Consider the following 8,646-nt stretch of genomic DNA (forward strand, 5'->3'; position numbering starts at 1 on the left):
CACAGACTGAATTTGATCTCGACCTCAAAATCCATAATTATCCGGGTCATAACTTTAGTCTCCTTTTCACGATTTTTTCAATCTTGGGCTACCTGGAAAGCTCGTCGCAAGAGGAACACATTGAGCCCGCGCTTGCCACCACGAAAGTCAAAACGCCAGCGCTACAGCCCAGCGTCTTAGCAGCAACGCCAACATTCCGACAGAAGTCGTCTTGCATCAGCCATTTCGCTCTCCTTGCTCGTAACAAGTAACTGTTACTTAAAAAAATTCACAAGCTGCCACGAGTCAGTTTGCCATTTTAAACGTGTTTCTACGTCACTGCATGCCCAGAATGATGGGGAAATCCCTCATTCAAATCTGCGCGAGCGGCTATTTAGCGACATTTGCCGCGATTCGACTTGCGAGCTTCGTAACTCTTATCTGAGAGTGCAGATCGGTCAAGCTCACGGCGGCAGCAATGCATCGTCGATCGTCACGTCCCCCAGCACCGTAGCACTAAGAAATGTCACAGCAGGGGACTTCTACTTCCGTGTCCCATCGACAAGCAGTTCCTCGGCTGCTTACTCTCAGAAAGTGTTCTTCCATATCTCATGTAAGTTATCAGTTGGTGCTTGAGATCTTTTAGGGAAGTTGAGGGGTGGGAGGAGGGTAGGGGGTGGGGGGAGAGGGGGGGGGGTGGTAGGTGATGTTCCGAGACCAAATCCATTGTCAACATTCTGCTGATGGGTGCTTGCGTGTGTAGCATTATGGGTGCACACAGCTTCGTGCTACCGCTCAAACTATACTGCTGTGTTTGATAGTACTGTTGCTACACGCCCATGCTTTGCTTCTGCCTACGGTTGTGTGCACCACGCGTCAATAATGTCTGACTGTTGCACATCTGACTGTTCAAAACCTGGTTCAGTTGATGGACTTGATCGCATAATTATGCTCACAATTTTCCATCTTACAATTTTATAGTATTCCCAAAAGTGTTCGCCTGCCGAGAGAGATTCCAGAATATCCTTAATTCCAAAGCTTTATTCCCATAGCTATGCAGAAGACGTTACTTCAGTAACGTCTGGCGCTAGCCAGGGTCCACACAGGTTTAATTTGGTATTTGTGTGTTTGTTTGTTTGTGTGTTTGTGTCACACCTGACGCTATCACGTATCTGTCCCGTACCGTACCGTACCATCAAACACAGCTGGCCGCAATATTCAAATAGGGTTTTCAAAAGCGAGACCATAACGTGAAGCAACTTGGAAGAATGGGTATCAATGCGAAGTGTATTGGGGAATGCATGTAGGGCGATAGTGCAGGTTCGAATCCCAGGATATGCCTGATAAAAAATGGGAGAATTGAAAATGTAAAACTTTTGTTGCCGTCATCGAGGCGGTAGACGGTGTCGTATTACCCTCGGTCGTACCTGTCCTGTACCTATCCCGTACCGTACCGTACCATCATAGACGGCTGGCCACAATGCATATTCAAATAGGGCTTTCAAATGCAAGATCGTAACGTGAAGCAACTTGGAAGAATTAGTATGTATACGAAGTGTATCGGGCGATGCATGCAGGTCGCGCGATAGTGCGGGTTCGAATCCCAGGTTATGTCTTAAAAAAAGGATTTTTTTAAAGAATTTATAACATCCCTATGCTTTTTTTTGTCTAAGTCATCAAGGTTAAAAAGCATAGCGTGGGGCACTGAGCTTCCAAGCTCTCTCGTAAGGTGTGATTTGTATTTTGTATTTTATTAGATTAAAGGATTTCCCAAAGGCTTTGGGCCTGTCGAGGGGATCTCCTGCAAGAAGAATGAAATGACAACCTTATGTAGAGGGAGCAATTAATCGAGAATAGAAAGTGCAAGGACTCTAAGTCACAAAGGGCATGTGATGAGCAATAGGGGGGCAAAGAAAAGACATAGTCTAGAACAGAGCTCTGCGCTTGAACATACGTTAGCGTGCAGAACAGGAATAATAAAATTTAATGATGAAATGTGTGCCAGAGATAAACCCCTAGTGTGCTCCCGTCGACAACGACTGGTGTGGATATGTCCGCACACAAGGAAGTCGTTTATTAATCGTGATTTCGCCAAATCTCAACCAAATTTCATACTTCCTCCGGAAACAAACATTTCGTGACTTTTTGACATGATTTTTCAAGTAGTTACTGTGCTCAACAAATGTGTTCTTTTGGAAGAGAAACACTTCAAGGCATTCAATCGACATATCTACAATATCTACAGGATCGATTAGTGGGAGTAGAGTCTCAGTCTGGCTCGCCATCGCTCGTCTCATCACGGCTGAAACCGTTCCAATTGGCAGGTCGATCGACGCGTGATGTTGTAGATCTATGTGACGGAGAAGCTTCTCCGCGTCCCTGATCGTCTTCATTGTTACATGAATGCCTTCTCCAACATCTCAGCAGAGACCACAGTAGCGCTGCAATGCTGGTAGATCTACTCGCCACCGCCACCGCTCTCGCTCAAGGATGCCCCGGAACAATAAACACAGGCAACGCCAAACATTTCAGATTATATCCTCCGAGGGATATCATAGTCACTTAACGAGCCGTGATCAGATCTCGCCTTCTCCTTTGCGACCAAGGGCACATCGTCGAGGCTGCTGGAAAAGGCGAGATCATTCACGTTGATGTCTGGGCTCTGCAGTGGCTGAAGAACTTCAGTTTTGAACTTGTTCATCTTGCTCTGCTGCGCGAAATGACGATTGTCACATCTCCGCGTTTTGAAGTTTTGACATCTTGCCGACCTGTTTGCATGCACACAGGCGTTTCGGGGATGGCGAAGATTTCAAAACGCAGCTGCTATTGCTATTCATTTTCCACTCTTCTTCCTCCTCGGTGCCATTGTCCTGCTCTTTCAAGTTCTGAACTAAAACAATAGCTACGACAAGCAGTGGTCGCAGTGCTTTCCTTCCCATTACGCCTGATGGACGAAAATGAAAACATGTTCGTTTTGCTTTGTTTGCAGCGTCGACACCCTTGCTCTGCGACGACTGTGGGTTCCCCAAAATATGAATCATGCTTTCCCACGATTCCGAAATGTCATGTAAGTGTTTCAGGCTGACAGAACCAGAGAGAGAGAGAGCGATATAACAGCAGCGAAAAGTAGAGAAAAAAGTCATGAAGTTTTGTTTCCGGAGGAAGTAATCGAAACACCTAGCAGGTAGCAGAGAACATCAGCTGTCGGCTCAAACAACTCTCCGCCCTCAATGTTGATTTTTAAGTTAAATGATTATTAAAGCTCCATTGGACTCTTCTTAGTATCGTAACCTTACTCACTTGGATACTATGAATTAAAACAAGTTGTAACATACCTTTGCAGGATGCGCCGTCACCTGAAAACCCAGATTTACATGTGCAGTTGTAGGACCCAACCGTATTGGTACAGTTAGCATTGGAGCTGCAATTGTGAGTCTGATATAGGCACTCATCTGCATCTAAAACACAATGACGTGAATCATAGGAGGGACCATACAAACATTACGGCGAAACGTACGTTGTGTGAAATTATTTGTTATCATAGTCAACTCGTTCACAAAACTGGCATGCATGAGGAGTACTGTTAGATACTGGCGTCCGGTTTTGTACAATTCGTTTTTGCAAAGCTTCCCACTTTCTTTATCTCTGATATTGCTGACCCAAACAAGTTAGTTTGTGTGTTGTTTGCCGCTTACAATTGCAGTTGGACCGAATTGTCATGTTAGTACCGTCATGGTCCTGTAAAAGTCGGCATTGTTTGTTGCCGCGGCACTTAGCTTATGCACATTTTTGCTGCCCTTACCTTCCCCTCATCGGTCCTACCATAACCTTGAACCTTTCAAGGTGGAAGGCTGTTGGTTTGCACTCTTAAGGTTTATGAGAGCTAGGTCTCAAGACGTGCAATGTCTCAATAACATGTCGGTTTTGTGCCCTGGTATCGGACTTTCTGACTGCTTATTATCTTGTTAAAGTCGTGGATAGTGGCTTCATAATTCGTTTCGATTTGATTTTCTCTATTTTAAATATAATATTACTCCAAAGAAAAGGCCTGGGGAGTTATTATTAGTTAAAGTGGATTTAGCATAGCTGGCCTCAAACGAATGTCCCTGAACTCAGCCCTGGCTGCGACTGTCTATTTTTAGTACTTTCCGGCTGTATCTGTCCATCAAACCGGTTAATTACTATTAGTTGGAATTACATCGCAATTTTGATTTCGAGAGGGACATGCTTAGTTAACGCATAGCACGTGAAACAATTAGGTGAAAGAGTTCAAATTAATTGGAATGAACACTAAAGGCATGCAGGAATGGACTCGGAATGAGAGCGAAGGATTAATTTATGGAGAAAAAAACTACTTCCTCCGTAAACAAAAACTTCGTGACGTTTTTTACATGACTTCTCAAGGAGTTATTGTGCTCAACAAAAGTGTTCTTTTGGAAGAGAAACACTTCAACACATTCAATCGACCTATATACGATATCTTCAGGATTGATTAGTGGGAGTAGAGGCTCAGTCTGGGTTGCCGTCACTCGACTCTTGGACTCACCGCTGAAACGGTTCCAAGTGGCAGGTCGATCGACGCGATGTTGTATGTCGCGGAGAAGCTTCACCGCATCCGTGATCGTCTTCGCTGGCTCCTGAATGCCTCCTCTAACATCTCGGTGGAGACCATGGTAGCGCTGCAGCGCTGGTACTCATTACCGCTTACGTTCTCGCTCGAGGATGCCCCGGAACAAGAAACACAGGCAAAGCCAAACATTTCAAATATCTTAGTCGCACCAGCACTTCCCGACTGCCCCATCAGATCTTGCCTGTTGTCCTTTGCGACCAAAGCACACATCGTCGAAGCTGCTGGAAAAGTCCACGTTGAGGTCTGGGCTCTCCAGTGGTTGAACGACTTCTATTTTGAACTGGCTCATTTTGCTCCGCTGCGCGAAGTCACGGATGTCACATCTGCGTCTTGGATTTTGACATCTTGCCGACCTGTTCGCATGCCGACAGGCGTTTCGGGGTGGCAAAGATTTCAAAATGCCAGCTGCTATTGCCATTCATTTTCCTCTTTTCTTGCTCCTGGGTACCATTGTCCTGCTCTGTCAAGTTCTGAACTAGAAAATAGGAACAACGAGCCGTGACCGCAGTGCTTTTCTTCGCATTGCGCTTGGTGGACGAAAAAAAAAAACCCTTTTCGCTTTGGTTTGTATGCAGCGTAGACAACCTTGCTCTGCGACGACTGTCGGCTCTCCAGAATAGAAATTATGCTTTCCTACGATTCCGAAATGTCATGTCAGTGTTTCAGGCTGACAAAACCGGACAGAAAGAGCGAAATAACACCAGTGAAAAAAGTCACGAGGTTTTTGTTTCCGAAGGAAGTTCAATTTTATCGCGTGAGCTGATTGTTAAGCAACTAGTGGTGTTGGTGGACATTATAGCGTAACATGTACCTTATTTTACCGGTTGTAAGTCGACCCCGGTTGTAGGTCGACCCCCGTATCCGGAGGTCTCAATTCTGCGTTTTAAAGTTTTCACCCAAAGAAGCATTACTAACCACTCCCTGCTATTAACACATCAACAAATCATGTAAACATTCCTAATTGGAGATTATAACATCCCAATCCTTGAAAAGACCAATAAACTGGAAAAATTGTGTACACATAGTGCACTCGTGCATACAGTGCAGGTCCATTTTTTGTAAGATACTGATAGTTCCCGGTTAAAAGTCGAATCCCGGTTGTAAGTCGACCCCAACCCTTTCTACTTCTATTTCAAGTCGTAAAAGGTCGACTTACAACCGGTAAAATACGGTAGCTTCCTGGTCCTTTTCATTTTTCATGAAGTTGGTTGCTCCAACGAGGAGCACACGCTTCTTGCCGAACTTGACACTTGACTGACTCACGACTGCCATCCGGAGCACACGAGGAGCACGTCGCACCTTCCGCTCGGCAAACCTGAAAGAAAGCACCACTCCCTGCTCAATACCCAGTGTTTCGTGGAATTCACCCCTCATCAGTTGAGCTTGAGTAGGCTGAGAAAGATTGTGCCTGAAAAGCACCACTTATATACTGCTCTCCAGGCCAAACCATCATCAGGGATACAAACTTACAGAGAGACTTCGTTTCCAGTGCGACAAACACCTTGTGAAGCCCCAGGTAGCAGCGTGAGTCAGAGTCGCTCATGGAGTTGTGCTAAACAGGCAGAGAGTGGTGTTTTCTTTCAGGTTTACCGAGCGGAATGTGTGACGTGCTCCTCGTGTGCTCCGGATGGCAGACAAGAGTCAGTCAAGTGGCAAGTTGGGCAAGAAGCGTGTGCTCCTCGTTGGAGCAACCAACTTCATGACTAATACCGCCGAATTCGCAAATTCTAAGTTCGTATTGTTGTCCCTCACGCGGACATGCGACTAGTTGTTGGAGGTGACAGTGTTGTGAATGGCTATACTGGCTCTCAACGTCTGTGTAGCACAACTCCATGAGCGACTCTGACTCACGCTACCACCTGGGGCTTCACGAGGTGTTTTTCGCACTGGAAACAAAGCGTCTCTGTAAGTTTGTATCCTGGTGTTCTCAGTCGGTAGAGCATGAGACTCTTAATCTCAGGGTCGTGGGTTCGAGCCCCACGTTGGGCGCCAATGTTAGGACAGGCACAGTCACAATAGGACGATCGGAACAAGTCGACAACGACAAAGAATCTCAGAGGTTCGGTATAGGATAAGGTAAGGCAAGCAAGACAAAGACCAGGCAAGGCAAGCAAGACAAGGCTAGGCAAGGCTAGAAGGGGCAGAGAAAATGTTCCAGCAAGAGCTTATCTAGGGCCTGGGTAGCTATGGAGGTAAATGTGCTAAAGCGCGAGTCCAGCTACCCAGGCCAAAGAAAGAAAAGATTAGGAAAAGCAACAAGGGTGAGTACGAGGCTGTGAAGGTGAGTACGTTGAGTGCGCGCCTGAAACGGTGAGTACGAGAGTGAATGTGAGTGCGCGCCCTAAAAGGTGAGTTCGCGCCTGTAAAGGTGAGTACGAGAGTAAAGGTAAGTCCGCGCCTGAAAATGTGAGTACGAGAGTGAAAGTGAGCGCGCGCCTGTAAAGGTGAGTTCGAGGGTGCGAGTGCGTACGAGTGTGCGAGTGCGTGCATATGTGAAATCGTGAACCTAACGCTGTTGATGGTTTGGCCTGGAGAGCAGTATATAAGTGGTGCTTTTCAGGCACAATCTTCCTCAGCCTACTCAAGCTCAACTGATGAGGGGTGAATTCTCTGAAAAACTGTGTATTGAGCAGGGAGGGGTTTCTTTCAGGTTTGCCGAGCGGAAGGTGTGACGTGCTCCTCGTGTGCTCCGGATGGCAGTCGTGAGTCCGTCAAGTGTCAAGTTCAGCAAGAAGGGTGTGCTCCTAGTTGGATCAACCAACTTCAAGACTAATACCGCCGAAGTCGCAACTTCTAAGTTCCTTTTTATTTTCTAAACACTAAAGGTGTATGATGTATTGAGTTGAATGTCGGCACTGCGATGGCCGATATGTTGGTAGAATCGCTGAGCTCATGAGCGCCCACATCAAACAACGTGTAACCATTTGGATGTTGTCAGAAGCAGCAACACACCTACGGCCGAGGCGTGGCAGACCGACCCAAACGAACACAGTTGACCCAGTTTCAATCACAGAAGAGCATACCTTCTTCGTCGTTGTTTACGCTGTGTTCGCAATACCAGTCACCAATCTCTCATAAGGACTTGAGGACAAAGAATTGATATAAAATGCACCCATAACCCCGCAACTGAACCAAAAATAAAGAAGATCCCCGTTTACGCCCATTCTGGCTGCTTGTTATCTTATCACAGTCATGGACAGTTGGTTCATAACTCGTTTCCCATGTGTTTTCTTCTGCTTTAAACAAGACCCTGCCACAAACTTGTTCTCATTATTCCTGCTCTTGCTTGCCAGTGCTGTGGCCGAGTGGTTGTGGGCTAGCTTGCGAATCACAGTGTCCAAAGTTCCAGACCAGCGCTGGGAGCAGGGAGCGTGTAGTGTGCTAACAAACGCGGTGGTGCATGCAGAAACAGCATAATGTAATAGGAGGGTATAGAGAATGCACAGGAAATATTGTGAAGAAGGTTCTTTGGATTCCTCACATTATGGTACCCTTACTTACTTGGATACCTCGAATAAAAACAACAGTTGCAACATACCTTTGCAGAATTTGCCATCACCTGAAAACCCAGAGTCACATGTGCAGTTGTAGGACCCAACAGTGTTTGTACAGGCAGCATTGGAGCTGCAACTGTGGGTCTGATATAGACACTCATCTCGATCTAAGCCACAAGCATCGATGAAACACAAGACCCACAGCAAAATGTTATAGGAGGGTATAGAGAATGCAATTTTGGTGGAAAAGTAGCTATGAATACGCAGCAAACATTGTGAATTAGGTCCGTTGGATTCCTCACATAAATTACAAAACTTGAGCATTTGTAACCCGTATACTCTCACCACTCAAGACTCTCAAAGGACATACTTGTAGTAATACGTAAGTTATCATCAGTGCTAGTCGTCTCACATGTAGAAGGAGAAGACCAAGGTAGCGCGAGTATGCGCACAGCTATCCATGCATTCCGGCTATTGTGTACTAATTATGTGTGTACAAGATACGTGTCATAAAGTACTACACTATCCTCCTACCAAATATTC

This window comes from Sycon ciliatum, chromosome 7 (assembly GCF_964019385.1).
Source record: "Sycon ciliatum chromosome 7, ocSycCili1.1, whole genome shotgun sequence".
NCBI lineage: Eukaryota > Metazoa > Porifera > Calcarea > Leucosolenida > Sycettidae > Sycon > Sycon ciliatum.